Source organism: Dermacentor andersoni, chromosome 5, assembly GCF_023375885.2.
Source record: "Dermacentor andersoni chromosome 5, qqDerAnde1_hic_scaffold, whole genome shotgun sequence".
Classification (NCBI taxonomy): Eukaryota; Metazoa; Arthropoda; class Arachnida; order Ixodida; family Ixodidae; genus Dermacentor; species Dermacentor andersoni.
The window spans coordinates 109708544-109725126 of NC_092818.1; positions in this window are offsets into that span (position 1 = coordinate 109708544).

A 16583-nucleotide genomic window follows, 5' to 3' on the forward strand; every position below is an offset into this window, starting at 1 on the left:
CACGTGCTTTGTCAGCTTGCGTAGGTGTGGCTTGCTGAGTGGCTCTGCATTCCGCCCTTGCGGTAGTCTCAGGTGCTCAGTACGTCACATTTTGCGTGTCCGAACCGTCGCAGACCATTGTCGGTGACGGGAAGCGCTAGGTAGCGTTTGCGAACGCATTTCGGCCCGCGTACGCGAACCATGGTTCGACGCGGCGTGTAACCCGCCTTCCCTCGCCATCGGGGACCGCGGGCGCCGAGTGTACTCCGTGTGTTTGGGTGCAGTCTGGTACATGTTGGTCATTTGTGATCAATAAACGCCTTAACTGTCCTGGACGCCTTGTGTTCCTGGGAGAGCACCCATGCGTACGGCCAGAGCCGGCCAGGTCTTTCGGCTCGGTGCTCGAACCTGCGGTGGGTCTATCGCCGTACGCCGTCGTGCCGCGTCGTGAGGCTCCACTTCTCGGGGGCCACTTGGCGACGCCGTGCGCGGAGACGTACAGTGAGCCCACAACTTTTACTCTGCGCTAGAACGGAGAAGTTCTGGGGTGATGAAAATACGTCTCTGCACAAACAAAACTTTGCTAAAAACGGTTCGTAATCGGCCTGCATAATATGCGATGACCAATCATATGCATTTGTTAGATGTAGTTAGAGGAGTGGCTTTCTTGTGCATTCTTTCCCCGATTAGTTAGCGTCAGCTGTAATTTTCTCGTACGCCGTATAACTTTTTTGAGACCGAATGCACACATATAGATTCTGCTACGATAAGTGGTTTCGAAATTCTAAACGTGCGGTATGTAACTAAGTTACCGTTGGAAAATCTTGTTACGGCTAGACAAGAAATATGTTTGAGTTCTTCGAGATAAGTTAGCACATCGCATATATGCCTTTTTTATTTTTGCTCGCTGGAAAGTAGGCGAACTCGTCTCGTCTTGCCGAAACGACAAATTTCATTATTTGTTCTGAGAAATGTCGCGATTCGTTCTGGGAATTCAATTTGAAAAATCGAATACGCGAGAAAGAAGAAACAGTGCGCCGGGAAAATGAATGGTTAAGACGATTTCTGCCCAACCAGTTGTTCTGAAGCCAGTTACTATATTTCTGCGTAATGTAGCGCAATCCGAGTGAAACGGCACCGAAGAAAAGGTGATTAAGTAGATTTTCGAGGACGTGAACGCCCAACACGTAATGAAGGAGCAGACGCTAGCATTTGCGCCGTCGAAAATGGTAATTGTCAGTTGTCAGAACACAGCCGTTATACGCCTCCCCCTCCCCCTCTTCAAATGTAGGACATAAAAGAAATAACAGCTAAATGCTAGCACAGAGAATGCGGAAAATGGGTCGACTGAAGCTTTCCCTTCAAGGTATGCGCTATATCGCAGTTTCGTCAAGAGCACGTGTAAGTCCTGTCAGAGACATTTACATCGTCGAATCTGGCCTGATTCGCCGTGTCATCCACAGCATGCATGGTGGCGAATTATCACGTCCGACAAGGCTTCCATTAAAGACGGTGCACGTGTGCTGCTTGGCTAACTTGACCAGGACCCTCGTTCCTTTTAAGGTAGCTGCAGGATCCCTCTTTTACTCCTGCAAATCTTTTCACTTACTATAACAAGTTATACTGTTATACTCAGAGTTTGCGATAATTCGTGAAGCGCATTCATCGGTCAGTTCATGACAAGCGGCCATATAGGCCGGTTCACTGCAAGTAGTGCAGCAGCGCTTTTGTGGCTTTGCGCATATCACCGACGCACGAGGCCACGGTCCCAGGAGTTTCTCTTCCGTAAATTGGGCATTTGTGTTTGTCATTGTGTGTGTGTCTGTCCGTGCAAAGTGTGAACTTATCTTCTCTTTCACCTGTTTCAGTCCTGATTCGCCATTTCCCAGTGCAGGATAGCTAACCGGGCTGAGCCTGGTTAACCTCCCCGCCTTTTCCTTATGAGTTCTCTCTCTCTCTCTCGTGAAGCGCATCTTGTCTGAAGCCTGCTGTGCGGCATATGTACTTCCAAGATGTGCAATCGCGCAAAAGTTCTCTTGCAATGTGAAATTACGCTTGTTCTTTTTGTTCTTTGTTGTTTAATAAACTGCCGACAAATGGGAATGTAAGCGACATTGGAGCCGGCTGACCAAGGCAAAGTTAATAAATTGAAACTACACACTCACCCATAAATACCGCACACACATACCACTAACATACAAACATATCAAGAGTATTTTTTTTTTCGTGGGCTAGTTGGTGCATGGTTCTTGAGTACGAGACACTGCAGTGACTGTCTACGTCGCTTTCTTGTATCTTTCGCATCCCGTCTGGAATGGGGGATACGCCCATGTGCGACTCTTGTGGCACCACAGGACCGATTGAACGCATGCTATGTCTCTGTCCCCATTACGAGGTCTAGCGTGAAGCGCTCCCGACAGCATTGAACCAGTTGGACTCCAGGCGATTTTCGGAAATGAAGATCCTTGGACCATGGCCGTACGCATCGATGACACAGACAGCCACGAAAGCGTTGTTGGAATACCTCAACTCGACAGGTCTTGTCAACCGTGTGTTGACACGGTGCGAACTTTAAATTCGCGCGAAACTGTGCTCTCTCTCTCTCTCTCTCTCTTCGTCCTCATACGCCTTCCTCCAGTGCAGGGTAGCAAACCGGACATGCGTCTGGTTAACCTCACTGCCTTTCCTCTCTTCTATTTCTCTCTCTCTCTCTCTCTCTTGGTCACAATCCTGATGGGTAGAGAGAGGAAGAAAAATGAAGCCAGTTCTTCGGCTTGACGCAGGACTTCAAGCCCCCCGAGCAGTGACAGAAGTAGAGACACAAGTAACAAGGTTGTGCACGCGACCTAGGCCCCCAGTTGCCATTTCTTTTTCTCCGCTGAGATTACTGACACTCCTTCTTGCGTGCGCACAAAGAAACTTTTCTTACTCGAAGGCCTTCCACCTATATATATCTAGTACAAAAGGTACTCATTGTCGCCCAAGACAAAGGCACAGTAGCAGTCGTGTGTCTCGAGCGTTGCGACAACCTTTCAGAATCAAAACGGCGGCGGTGCGATAAGGACATTTTATCGCGCCGAAACAAAAGGACAGGTGCCCTGAGGGCAAGATTGATTTTTTGTCGCCCCTTAACCTCCGCTCTTTTCCTCTGGCAACTCGTTAAAGTTCCTGCCTGTCGGCGTAACGACAAGAAAAAGATCGCAATGAGCGACGAGAAAGAGAGAGAGGCACACACACAAAGTAGGGACTAAAGCCTCCGGCGGAATAACTTCGTTCGTTGCTCTTTAAGCTTGTTAGGGCGCAAGCCCGACGATCAAAGAAGACGCGTCACGTGGGCGCATCCGGGGCCGTCGCCTCGTCATATATACCTCGACAGAGAAAAGCCAGCACATAGCGAACTGTGCTATTGCGTGCGCGCAAGACCGTGGGTGCCGCTACGTTTTTCTAGAACTCTCGTATTTTTTTTTTCTTCTTCCCCTTTTCGTGACCTCCCGTCTTCCCGGTTCGACTCCCCGCTTGCCGCCTTCCCTTCTTCACTTCCCCATCGAATCCCGTCCTCTGCAACGAGTGGAAATTGCGTTTAGAAAGCAATTCGCTCCGAACTTTAGCTCAACGCGGGCGGAAGAAGAGCGAAACGAGGACCACGAAAGAGGGGGGCGCGAGGATTACTAATCGACTTTCGCCGCGAAGCTCGCCTTGCAGCGAAGACGGCGCCGAAGGAGGAAACATCACGAGTGGCGGCGCGAGTTGAGGAGGGAGAGTCGATGCTGCGGCTGGAGTATTGCGCAAGAGGAGCAAAAAAAAAATAAATAAATAAAAAAAAGACGCGTGGGACAAACAGTGAAGCGCGGAAAGCGCGAGGAGTTACACTGGGATGCGCTTGCTTAGAGCGCGCGAGTGTTTCACCGAGTGCGAACTGGGCACTGTCGGCTTCAATTAGCGCGCCGCGAAAGGACGGCACACACAGGCCGCGGAGGAGGTTCCACTGAGCGCGACGCCGAAGCAACGCGACCCGGAAAAGGCGGCAGGGGCCGCGTGGGAACGCACGCCGCGCCACTCTTAAGTGGAACTGCGCTTCAAGACGGCATGCTTCAAATCTCGTTACGAAGCGGAGGGGGGTTGAGAGAGAGAGAGAGAAAGAAAGAGAGAGAGAGAGAGAGATGAAGGGAACATCTATAAGCATACCTATAGAATTAAGCGCGGCGGATGCCGCTGCATGAGGCGCTAGCGTGTGAGTGGCCCGCATGCCCTCCGACTGCGCGCACTTCGGACGGCGCAGTTCAACGCGACATGAGGGATAACAGCATCCGAAAGTTGATGTCGCTTTCACTTACGAGTTGAGCTTCGCGAACGTATGCCGCGGAGCCCGTAATTTACGACGTGAACCACTTCCGGAAGTCCAAGAGAGACAACCGAGCTGTTGCTTGCGGAGCAGTCGTCCGTCGAGTGCTAATGAGACGTTGCGGGTCGTGTTTCTCCGGATTGTGTATACTCAGTGCCGCGAAAAGCGCGTCGTCATGCGCCCACTTCACCGCGGTTGGCACTATACCGCACACGTAAGCATGTCGCCGAGAAACGTGCAGTGCGGCGCAAGACTGAACTTGCACTTTGCCCATAACTGCGACAATTATTCCCGAATGCAGCTTCGGCTTCGCGACGTGAGCTATACCTTGAGAACAAGGAGCACGCCGTTTTTATAACTATACTTTTTTTTTTCTGTACTGCTAAAGGAAATCTTACACCTGTTTTTCTTTTCTTTTTTGTTGCTGTTGGGCTCGTGCACATGAAGCACAAAAGAATTTTCGGTGACTGGTCTCTTTGGAAGCTATACTACTACTACTACTACTACTACTACTACTACTACTACTACTACTACTACTACTACTACTACTACTACTACTACTACTACTAATAATAATAATAATAATAAATCGGTGATAAGATCATCCAGTGGATTCCTCCTTGGTTTATTTTGTTTACTTGAAGAGTTCTATCAAATGAATAAACAAGACTCATCACGGCTTTTTAAGCCAGAGCCTCAGGTTGTCACTTTCGCTTTGACTATATTCCCATTCGAAATATTTCCTTTTCCATTCGGCGGTATACGTGTATGTTACCGAACGCGTTTTCGAGGGAATAAGACTAACGGCGAATTGCGCTCGCTTATAACGCTGGTTTTAGAACAGTGACATCTTTTTAGTGCGCTTACCTTTGTCCGTAAGAACCAAACTTACCGCGCTTTACGTTATCTAAAGTTTGTAATTGGTAACAAATCATCCCGCCGTGGTTGCTGAGTGGCCATGGTGTTGTGCTGCTGAGTACGAGGTCGCGGGATCGAATCCCCGCCACGGCGGCCGCATTTCGATGGAGGCGAAATGCGAAAACACCCGTGTACTTAGATTTAGGTGCACGTTAAAGAAACCCAGGTACACGGTCCAAATTTCCGGAAACCCCCTCTGCAGCGTGCCTCATAATCCGATCGTAGAATTGACACGTAAAACCCCATAATTAATTTTTTTAATTGGAAACAATTTGACACACGAACTGATTTTTTCCTGCTCTCAGAAGAAGTGTGTGATGTTGTCGTGAGTATCGGGCAGTGTGACCAGAACGTGATAGATTTAGCGTGGATTCTCTCTAGCAGCTCTTTGCCTTTTATTTTCTGGGAAACGCGTGGCTTCTGCAATTCGCATGACTTATCAACTTTCGTTAAACGGGATGGCAAGGCATATATACTGCAAGAAAGTGTACTTTTCATAAGGTCCTCGTCGTCGACGTCATCGACCTAATTATCTCAAAGCTTTCGGCAGGGAGAGGAAGAAAGCGCGTCTTGTACTTATATCGCAAGCGCTTCAACGATCAATTAAACTACCGAATTTATTATCCCACAGGAACACATCTACACTGTAAAAAAAGCAGTGAATTTAAAGAAGATTTACAGAATTTTTTTGTACCGTAAAAAATTTTTCCTGTTCTTTTTGATCTCTATCTATAAATCGAGTCAAAACTAAATTATAACCATTCTAAATTTTTGTAACTGCATAAAGAAACTGTAAAATGAAATTTTAGTTTTTGTTCTTTTCATACACGCCGTTTTTTGCATATACCATGCACGACGCGCTGTTTGAGGTACTGTTTTGATTCCCCGTGCCATAATCAAGGTGGCTGCTCTCCAAGCCAACGCATATCGGCACTGCTTCGTTTCTCCATCTCACCAATCGTAAGAGATGATTGGTTTTCTTTTCAATGAATGAATGTTTGATGTTTAATGGTGCAAGGGCCAGGTATGGCCAAAGAGCGCCATGCTAATGTTAATGAGTTCGTAGTGGAATGATGGGTTCTGTGAAGTTATAGTGACGTGGCTGCAAGGGGGCCTAAGTGAGTTAGTGTAAGCTGCATAAAATCTACGCGTAATAAAATTATGGCAATGACTAATGACGTGTACTATGAACACTAAAATGCATTGCAAAAGAATGATGCAATATACAAAATATGTCAGATGCTAAAATTGCCTAGAGCACTACTGCCTCGTCAGAGCCCTTGAAACACAAGGGCCTAGAGGCATGTGCTATACGAAACGACTGTCACAGCGGCATCCTCTGAAGAGAGGAAACGCTACGAATGTATGGGGCTAATGGGATATAACACAACATCTTTCAGGAAACCTAGGACTGCGTTGGTGTCAAAGAGCGGTTCTGTGCCGAGTAACATTACAGGATGAAGGGGAATGTGCTGCCGGTATGCTAGGGGAAAATGTTTATTTCTCTCAGATTTGGCTTCACGACACTCCAGGAGGACGTGGAGGACGGTCAGCCTCTCCCTGCGTCTACCACAGGTTGGATGCTCATTTCCAGTGAGTAAAAAGTTATGGGTGCCAAATGTGCGTCCTATTCTGAGACGACAGAATAGGACATCTGTCCGGCATGGTTTTGTTGCCAGAAGGCCAGAAACTTAATCGTGGCTTTATTACGTGCAGCTTATTATTTGTTTCCGCGTCACACAAGCATTGCCAGTAGTTCCGCCGTTTCCTTCGTAAGAAGGGCTTCAGATCTGTGACAGTGACTGCAACGGTAGGATTAACAGCATGCGATGCAAGTGAAGTGGCCACCTGGTCCGCGAGAACGTTACCCTCGATGCTTTGGCCAGGCACCCAGAATATAATCACATGCTGGTTAGATATATACGCTTTACACAGGACGGAATAGAATTAATTAATTACTGGATTTTTGTGCTTACAGAACGACATCAACGCCTTCACGACACTTAGGGAGTCCGTATATATAACTGATTTTTGGAGGTTTGATTTCTTTATATGCTTTACAGCCGACAATAGTGCGTAGGCCTCAGCCGTAAAGATACTTGTTTCCGCATGCAGTGCATCGGATTCCGAGAAGGATGGACCGACGGCTGCACAGGACACCCCGTCGTGGGACTTCGATGCGTCTGCGTTAGAACTCCGTGCAGGAGTGCTTGTACTGGAGTTCCAGGAAATGCATTCGAATTTCGATATCTGGGGCGTGCTTTGTAACTTGTAGAAAAGATATATCACATTGTATGCCACTCCCAAGGAGGTAGCAGCTTAGCTGGAGGCATTAAGCGATGCTTGAAGAGTGGTACATCCATTTCAACGCTAGGCTCCCTCACACGAAGTGAAAAGGGCTGTCTTACAGAGGGACGATTACGAAAGAGTGTAGCACATGTCATATCGTTAACGGTATTAAAACACGGATGTTGATGATTAGAGTGAACTTTCAGAAAATATGTTTGGCTGATGTATTTTCTCTGCAGATGGAGTGATCACTAATTTTTCTTTCCAAGTACATTACAAACAATGCACGACGTATTCTTTCAGCCAGTATTTTTCGCGTGTTCATGACATAGGAGAGGACTGCGATTTAGCCCGAAAAGAAAATTCAGGTGGACAGTGACAAAATTTAGCAACTACATGTTCCGACATTTCTGCGTACGTTCCGTTTTGTGAGGCAACGGAGTACTTGTCTATTAAATTTAGCTTTAGTTTTTTGTTAGAGCAAACGTAAGGGCTACCAAGTGGGCTTGACAAATGTGTTATTGCCAATTCTTGCCTTTTCGGAATGTAGTTGTTTTTGCTATAGCTGCCAGAAAGAAAAAAAAAGCATGCGTGAGTTATCAACAAAGCTCATTCAGCGAGGTTGGCAGCTACGATCAAGTGTTTCGTTTATTGAAGTGACCGGAAAGTGCGACCTTTCTTTTTCTGTTGTGTAATATTTTATATCTTTTGATGCTGGTATATTAACCCGCCGTATACGAGGGCATATTGCATCAAGTATCGATGACGTTGCTTCGTTAGCTGCGGTTCGGGTGTTTTAGTGCGTTACCGTGGGGAAATGATTTTGCCTGGCCACTGACTACGTAGTTTCATTTTGAAATCAGTTAGCGGGAACGCTGGACTGCGTGGCTTGGTGCAATCTGCACATATTGAAAGCACAGAGCGGAAAGTGCCAGTACCCGACCTGCGAAGATATGCTGTCATCACGCTCGATCGTGGCCGCAAAGAATTGCTCTGCTAGCCTCACTTCCCTGACTCTGACGAATAATAACTAAATTTGTGAATAATGAACTGCGAAAATAAGAAAAAAGTGGTCAAAATTTGCATAAATTGAACTGCAGCAAAACATTTAGTAAAAAAAAAAAGTAAAAACGCAGCATGTGTCATTGTTTCACGAAACGAATACTAGTATACAGTTAACTTAATGTGTCCGCTGCTTTAAATTATGAGGACTATATTTCCTGCCTCGTGCCATTCTGCTTGACATATAGTTACAAAAATAGATTACGTGTCGTTTGTTGACGACGTGCGCACGGTGCACGCGACGGGTCGATCATGTCGGTGTTGTATGTAGTAAATGCTGTAAATATCTGGTACTGAGGTAAATTCTGCATTTTTTTCGTTTCTGTTGTTCAAAGTTACTGTAGAAGAGACGTAGAGCAAACAGCACACGGGAGATCAGATTACAAGGGGCTCACGATGAATATAGTTTTCTCTTCCATTCCCTGTGCTCCTGTGCGGAATTTTCAGCGCTGATTGTAGAGTTGGTACCGGAAACACGCTACTAGCGCAGGCGTCCACAGAGAAGGATACCTTGTGGTGGACTCTATGGTCTCCTAAATCCAAAGAGCGAAGACGTTAGCATGTTTACGCAATCAGGGGAACGTTTATGCGCGCGGCGTGGCCCCGCGTCGCGCAGACGTCGTGATGCTCGTCGACCTGTCTTCTTGTCGACTGCTACGTGTTTTGACCGCACCTAGCCTGCGTTGCGCGGAAGCAAACTTCCCTTTCAATATAATATTTCAATTGCAGGAAAGAGCCAGCTGCGCGTTTATGCAGAGGATATACCGTGTTCTTTGTCTTCTTTTGTTCAATTATATGGACGCTTCAGGCGCATTATTGCCGTCGCCGTCGCCGTGACGTTGTGTATAAAGTTCATGGGTGATAACACTGTCGTAGCGCATCGTGTGCCGTACGTGCGAGTGAAAGTACGCGAGGGAAGCCGACGATCGCTGCTCAATCTCGCGCGCGCGAAGGAAGAAATGCGAGAGAAAACGCGCCGACTTCCGTCACGTGACATGTCGTGGGGCGGTGGGACGGGGGACTGTACGGTGGGACGGGGGACTGAACGTGGGGGGGGGGGGGGGGGGTTGTGTTCCGCAGCAACTGCGCATTTCGCGACCGGGCTCAAGGGAAATTGACGATCGCGTCTGAATCTCGACCTTGATATATGGAGGAAAGCGTGGAGGCAGCGCGGAAGGGAGGGGGGGGGGGGCGGCTTCGACTCCCCCAACAAATGCCTATTTTGCATGGCCGCGCGCGGTCACGCTTGCCGTATTTTGAAAGGGATCTGCAGACGGCTCATACCTTCTTGCTCGCTGCGCTCTCGCCGCTCTTGCGTTGAACCTATGGATCACACGAAGGTCACTTCGCTCGCTGCTGCTGCTGCGCTTGGTCACATCAGCGTTCTGTATAAGCTTCTACATTTTTGAAGCAGACAGCGACCTCCAACATGGAATTGTGCCTTTGTTGTGTGTGTGTGTTGTATGTGTGCGCGTTGTGTGCGTGTGTATGTGTGTGTTCAGTTTTTCTTGCTTTAAAATAAATCATTTTTCTATTTTTGTACGAAACAAACTGTCACCTGGCTCTTCTTTATAGCATCATTTACCACAGTGTTAGCGCTGCCACCTGCTCTTTGTCACGCGGGGCTCCATGAAATACCTTGTTCTTTGGTTTATAGAAGAATAAACGCGCCCGCCGCGGTGCCTAAGTGGCTGTGGTGCCTAAGGCCGCGACCTCGCTGCTAAGCACGAGGTCGCGGCATCGAATCCCGGCCACGGCGGCCGCATTTTGATGGGGGCGAAATGCAACAACGCCCGTGTCCCGCGCATTAGGGGCACGTTAAAGTACTCTGGGGATCAAAACTAATCCGGACTCCCCCACTACGGCGTGCCTCCTAATAATATCGTGGTTTAGGCACGTCACACCCGAGGATTTATTTATAAAAAGGGCGTTAGAGTCGCATTAGATTAAACAATTTTCCGTTATGGACAGTTTTGATATTTTGCTATAGTCAGCTACTATGGTTGAACAAATATGTGACTTTCCGCAAAAATTCCTCTTTACATAAAAAAAAAGGCATTCGATTGTATCTGTATTTTGAAAACACGCACGTCTCTTCAATGTTCATTTAGCAATATCTAGACACTGTGACACAATACATAATGCACACCTACCATGATGCTTCATAGATACTGCACACCCATCTTGATGCTATTGTGTGTCGCAAAGTTGTACATGAACCCATGCCGTGACTAATTCAAAACAAATTTACTAACATGGTCGGGAGAGTTCCGTCATTTGGCCCTCAGTGCCTATTATACACAAAGATGTGCGTATTTATTTACTTCACTTACCCTGCTTTGAAAATGCTTGCCGCGGGATCGAATCCCGGCCACGGCGGCCGCATTCCGATGGGGGCGAAATGCGAAAACACCCGTGTACTTAGATTTAGGTGCACGTTAAAGAACCCCAGGTGGTCGAAATTTCCGGAGTCCTCCACTACGGCGTGCCTCATAATCAGAAAGTGGTTTTGGCACGTAAAACCCCATTATTTAATTTAATTTAATTTTTAAAATGCTCGTGCTTTTTCCTGTTCTTCCTTCTTTACGTAAGCGTGCGATCCATGGCAAGAGGAAGCTTATCTATAGCCTGGTGAATTGACTTTTAAGCTGTTATACCAACGCTGCTTGTTTTCAGAACCTAGAGCGCATAAGCAGTTCTATTAATATTCCTGTTTTAATACTCATCTGTCCAGTGATCTTTCGATGTATAATAAAACAAAAATTCATTTTCTTCAACAATGTCCTAAATTACAAATGATTTCTTACAGCCACTGAGAGAAAAGTGTTGACCACATATATTTAGCAGCAGCGCAAAAAAACTGAGTAAAGCAAAAACGGGGAAACACAAGAGCGCTACGTGTTGACCTTTGCCTTTTTGAGCTACAGCTGAGTATTTTCAGCTTTGACCGCACAGCCTAATTTTCGCTTTAATGGCAGCTGCATTTTTACATGATATTTGTTATTTTATTATGGTTATGCGACGTGCGATAGAAAACTCAAACAGGACAGAAGTTCACATGAAGATGGGGGCTAGAAGTGATAAACAGTGGCCGAGCAAGGAATGTCGGCAGCAGTCAACGTTTCGATAAAGAAAATTCTCTTCGTGAGCTCAAGAAGAGAAATAACCTTTCAACTGGCTTGAGTAACAGTCCTGGTTTCACCATTATTCATCACAATAGAAATTTGTCTTTACACATCAAGTTTCTGTGCAGTGGATAAGAAAAAATAAGTGAAGTAAAAGCAAAATATAAACAGAAAACGGAACTATTTCTGCGCCTCAAAATAGATAATTGTTTTACACATACATATTCTGTAAAATAAAACAGGAAGTATTAGTATTAAAGTTAGAGAAGGAGATAAACTTTTTCTGTAATACAAAACAGATAACTGTCTTTAAACAAATATTTCTGTTCATGCAAAACAGAAAGAAGTTGTTAAAAAGCAGAAAAAAAAGCGAGAATAGAAAACAGCTTTACAGAAATTTTCTGGCAAGGCAGCTGCTAGAAAAACTTTTTTTAAGGAAGTATTTTTTTACAGTGGTATTTTGGGAAACACCGTGTTAGGCGAATTCGGAATAATTCTTTTTACGTGCACCGAAGAAACGACACACAAGCGTTTTTTTTTTTTCTCATTCCTCCCTCATCGAAATGTGAGCATCGCGCCTGGGAATCCAACCCTGGATCTCGCGCTCCGTACAGCAGAATGCCATAGCCACTGACAGGGTGGCTAGAACTTCCGACCTATACATTTGAGCCTCACAGATTACTTGCACAGGAACGACTTTTGCAAGTCTCTAGGAAACTCAACCTTGGCGCTTGCGTGTGCTGGGCGGCATCCTTTCCGACGATCACTACGAACGAGTCGACTCGTTTCCGATGAACACCGCGCCGGTCGGCACTCAAACACGGCGCTCCGATGAAAAAAATAAGATAAGCTTGAGTCGTCTTGGCAGTGAATAGACAAGGCGGGCTTTAAAATGCGCCTCAGAACTCTCTGCAAAACTCGAAGGAGGGGGACGAGAGTTACACGTTCGCTTCAGCGTGCTCCGTTGATTCTTGAAACCCCGCACCGGTCGAGGTCCTCGGAATGAATGCGCTAATGGGGAACACGTGTCACACGTGACGCGTTCAAATTCCCGGCGCAGTGTCCGCAGTGTGTTCCCAGTCCGGCTTCACGTTGGCGCTGAATAGTCATTCGCATGGTTCACGCGTTCGCGTTTCGCCGTTAAATATCGCGTCCGCAGCGGGGGGCGGGGGGAGGAGGGGGAGGGGGGGAGGAAGACATGGTGTACGAAACACGGAAAGGCTCTCAGGAGTCGCAACGCCGAAGACCTCGATAGCCGTGTTTCACGAGCGTATCTCGGAAAAGCTCGCGTAACGGCGAGAACGAAAAGTGACCCGGGCTTGTTTCTGGCTTCCTACGCAATACAAACACAAACAAAGAAACAGTGCGCGAGTTAAAATTAAATTAACAGTTAGCGCGGAAGCACCTAAACGATTTGATGCCGCCCAAGAATGAAGCGGAGGGGTCTGTGAGATAATAGGGAAGCACAGAAGGTTGGCCAACAACTGCCGTATTAAAAAAAAAAAAAACAAGAAACAAGTAGTTGTAACACATAATAGTTTGACGCAAACGCGAGAATAACAGAAACGTAGGACATAAAGGCATGGAAATGAATATAGAATTAAAAGAAGCAACAAATTCTGCGTGTGAAAGCGTATCGAGAAAACGAGAATTTTGTTTAAGTACTGCAAAATGATGACTTGGGCCAGTTTGTCGAAGTTCCTTGTCGACAACTCTGCGCAGATAACACAAACACACAGTAAAAGAAAATACGGAGAACACCATCCCCTCTGTTCCGCGTAGCCTCTTTGTACTTTCGCCGTATGCACTGTTTAAAATAACTAATGGAAACAATAAATGTCCAGAAGAGGTAGAAAAGAGTGTAAGTTTATTCCGCGAGGATGGCCACTTGAATTTCAGCTTGTTCAGCCGTGTTGGGCTTTATTACCCCTGCGCGATGACAAAATTATTCTCTTGGAAATGGAGCCACGTACCGGGTTACCGTACACGGGTAAAACATATTCTGAACAAGTACACCATGCAGTTTGTGAAAGCTCGATTCGGTCGTCACTCTTAAATCGCGGATCGGAACCGCGAAACAAGGCGACCAAGAGAACGGCGCGTACCAATCGTGCCCATCTATTGACTTCGTTGTCTTCATGGCTGAAAACGACACGCCTAAAACCATAGACGTGCGTTCATGTGATTGTTGTGCGCATTCAGTTAAAACACAAAATAAAGGCAGAGTGAGAACGCACGGTCGCCAAACCGACGCAAGTTCAGCAACACGAGCTCGAGGAGTGCCAAAAGGACCACGTACGCAAGGTCCCAAATGCCGCCTAAAGTGCATGTATGTATACACAACAGATGAGAAATAAATGCTCACGCACGTACACAAATGCCAGCAATCGTCCACAAATATGCTTTCCTTCTTCACTTATTTCATTCTTTCTTGTGAATAAAGACAGCTACAGAAGATGTGCTCTCAATCCGGCGGCGTTAAGCTTATTGTCCCCGCAGATGTCACGCACTGCCGTGGCACGACCGGCGGGGAAGGGGCAGGAGAATACGGACAGCACCGCGACAGTCGGTCTGCGCCTGGCGACCGCGCGAAGAACACCGCCGGACACGTTCGCGACGCTTGGCAGCAAGCGGGACGCATAAAACCAGAACCATAGCAAAGCTCACCCCCCCCCTCCTCGCCCCCTCACTACACCTCACTATAGATCACGGCCAAAGCGCGCGTCGCATAAAAGAATCAAGGCCCATACCCGGGAATCCCGCTTCTTGTAGGGCCGAGGCAACCCGAGGGCCGATCTCCTAATAACGCCGATACACCACGAAGAACGACTGTGGCCGGCTTTCTTCACCCCCCCCCCCCCCTTCCCCCGTACCCTCCGTGCTCCCCATTCCTCCCCTCGCTCCCCTCGTATTCGGTCTCCGCGCCGCGCAAGCGGCATAAAAGTGGTCCGCTCTCCTAATATCAATAATAACGCTCGCCTCGAAGGAAAGGAGGACACCACCGCACCCGCCGCCGCCGCTCCCAACGGGCTCGACCGTTGCGTAGGAATGCCGGGCCGTGGTGGGACGGCGCGCGCCGTTGCTTGCAGGAAGACGCGAAAAGGCCCGCCGCTCCCAGCTGGGCTCTTAGGCGAGCTGAATTATAGATCAGAAGCTCCCGCCGGGTCGGTTTTCTTCGCCTGCGATGCGCGGACGGCAGAACAGGGGAAGCTTTCACTTCGAGACAAGTGGCGGAGGGCAGCTGGCTGCGGCACTTAGCTTCCCCTGCGGACCGAGCGCTGCTGAGGGTGAGCGCCTTCCCGACGTTGACAAAAATAAGAAGCCAGTTCACCCACGGAACTATAAATGGGAAGAATGAATAAACAAAAAAATTAAGAGGTAGGAGAGAAAGGTGGAAGAAACGGCGATGGGTGGGCGTAGGGTGTTTTCACTTCTGTGCCGGGTGTAGAGGAAAGGGGAGCGAGCTGTTGTGCCTATGGCATACATGGACGACGCGAGGTGGAGTTATCATAGCCGGTCCCTTTTCAACGAGGGCTGCAAGTTAGGTGCATCGGTGGAAGAAGCCTGGTGCACGCTCTTTCTGGGTCAGTTTTCAGTCATATTCGAAGAGCTTGCAGTTGGTGCCGGAACGTGATAGCAGGAAGGGGCTGTAGAAAGGGAGTACGTGAAACTCTAGTGTACATTTGCTGCAGTCTCTGATATTTGGTGCAGTCTCTGGGTGTGTGCTGTAGCTCCCTGGCCCTTGCTGCGGTTCCCGGTCGTTTGTTGCAGTGTCAGTAGCCTTCAGGCACCACAAAACAGATATTTATGAAGAAACGAGTGCGAGAGTGCGATTTCAGCACTGTGCCGTAGATTTGCGGAGAGATCACCGATATTGTAGCTTAATGATTTGTACAGTTACCGGTATTTGTGTACGCGTTGCTTTCTGTTAAACTACTGGTATGCTGTGCACTACAAGTTGTGTCAAAAAGCAAATGTACAGGTTTGAGAGTTAAAAGAAAATACAAAGAAAGATAACTTCTGGTCATCTCACTCTCCGGAGATAGGTGTACAAGCGTAGAGCAAATCGAAAGTGATAAATCAACACTTCTTTTATTTCTTACAACTTTGTAACGACTTGGTGCCAATGTGCCAAATGCACTGTTTGTCACTAGGAGGTACTAGGATGAGCTCTTACTGTCTTCCCTGAAGTGGCGATGTATGCTCTACGACGTTGTGTGTAGCGGTGAAACTCAGCCAACTCAATAAAAATCAACTCAGTGACAAACACAGCTAGGCCTGAGTACGGGATGACCTTGCCAGCTCTGGCACCAACAAATATGTTGATGTCATGTGTTTTTTGACAATATACACTTGAAACAAGCTTTAGTATTTAAGTTAAACACAATAAACAAGTACAATTGGCAGGATGCGATATATATCGGACAAATATGACTACAACACGGTCAGAAAGCGACACAGGTACTCGCTTCCTTTCTTCCAAGCCGACCTCAATTTGCTCGGCGCTCACCGATAGCAATGCGCAAGAGAGCATAAACACATTCTTTATTCATTTTCCGGGTTTGTCTTTGCTGATGCGCAGTTACTACGGCCTATCGGCGAAGAGCGATCGTTTCTAGATCCGCAGACTTGATTTTGTTCGCATTTCATTCCACTGTCTTTAAATATTTATCTGAGTTCCCATGATCGCCACATTATGATTTTTACCGACGCAGACACATAGCGAGCATATGTTCTATACATATACGTATATTGGAAGGACCCGTCGGAAGTGTACGTACATGGAAGCGTATATTGAAGGAGTAAGCAGTTAGAGGGGGGGGGGGGGGGCGGTGCGTGAGAGGGCGCCTTGTCGGAAGGAAGTACTG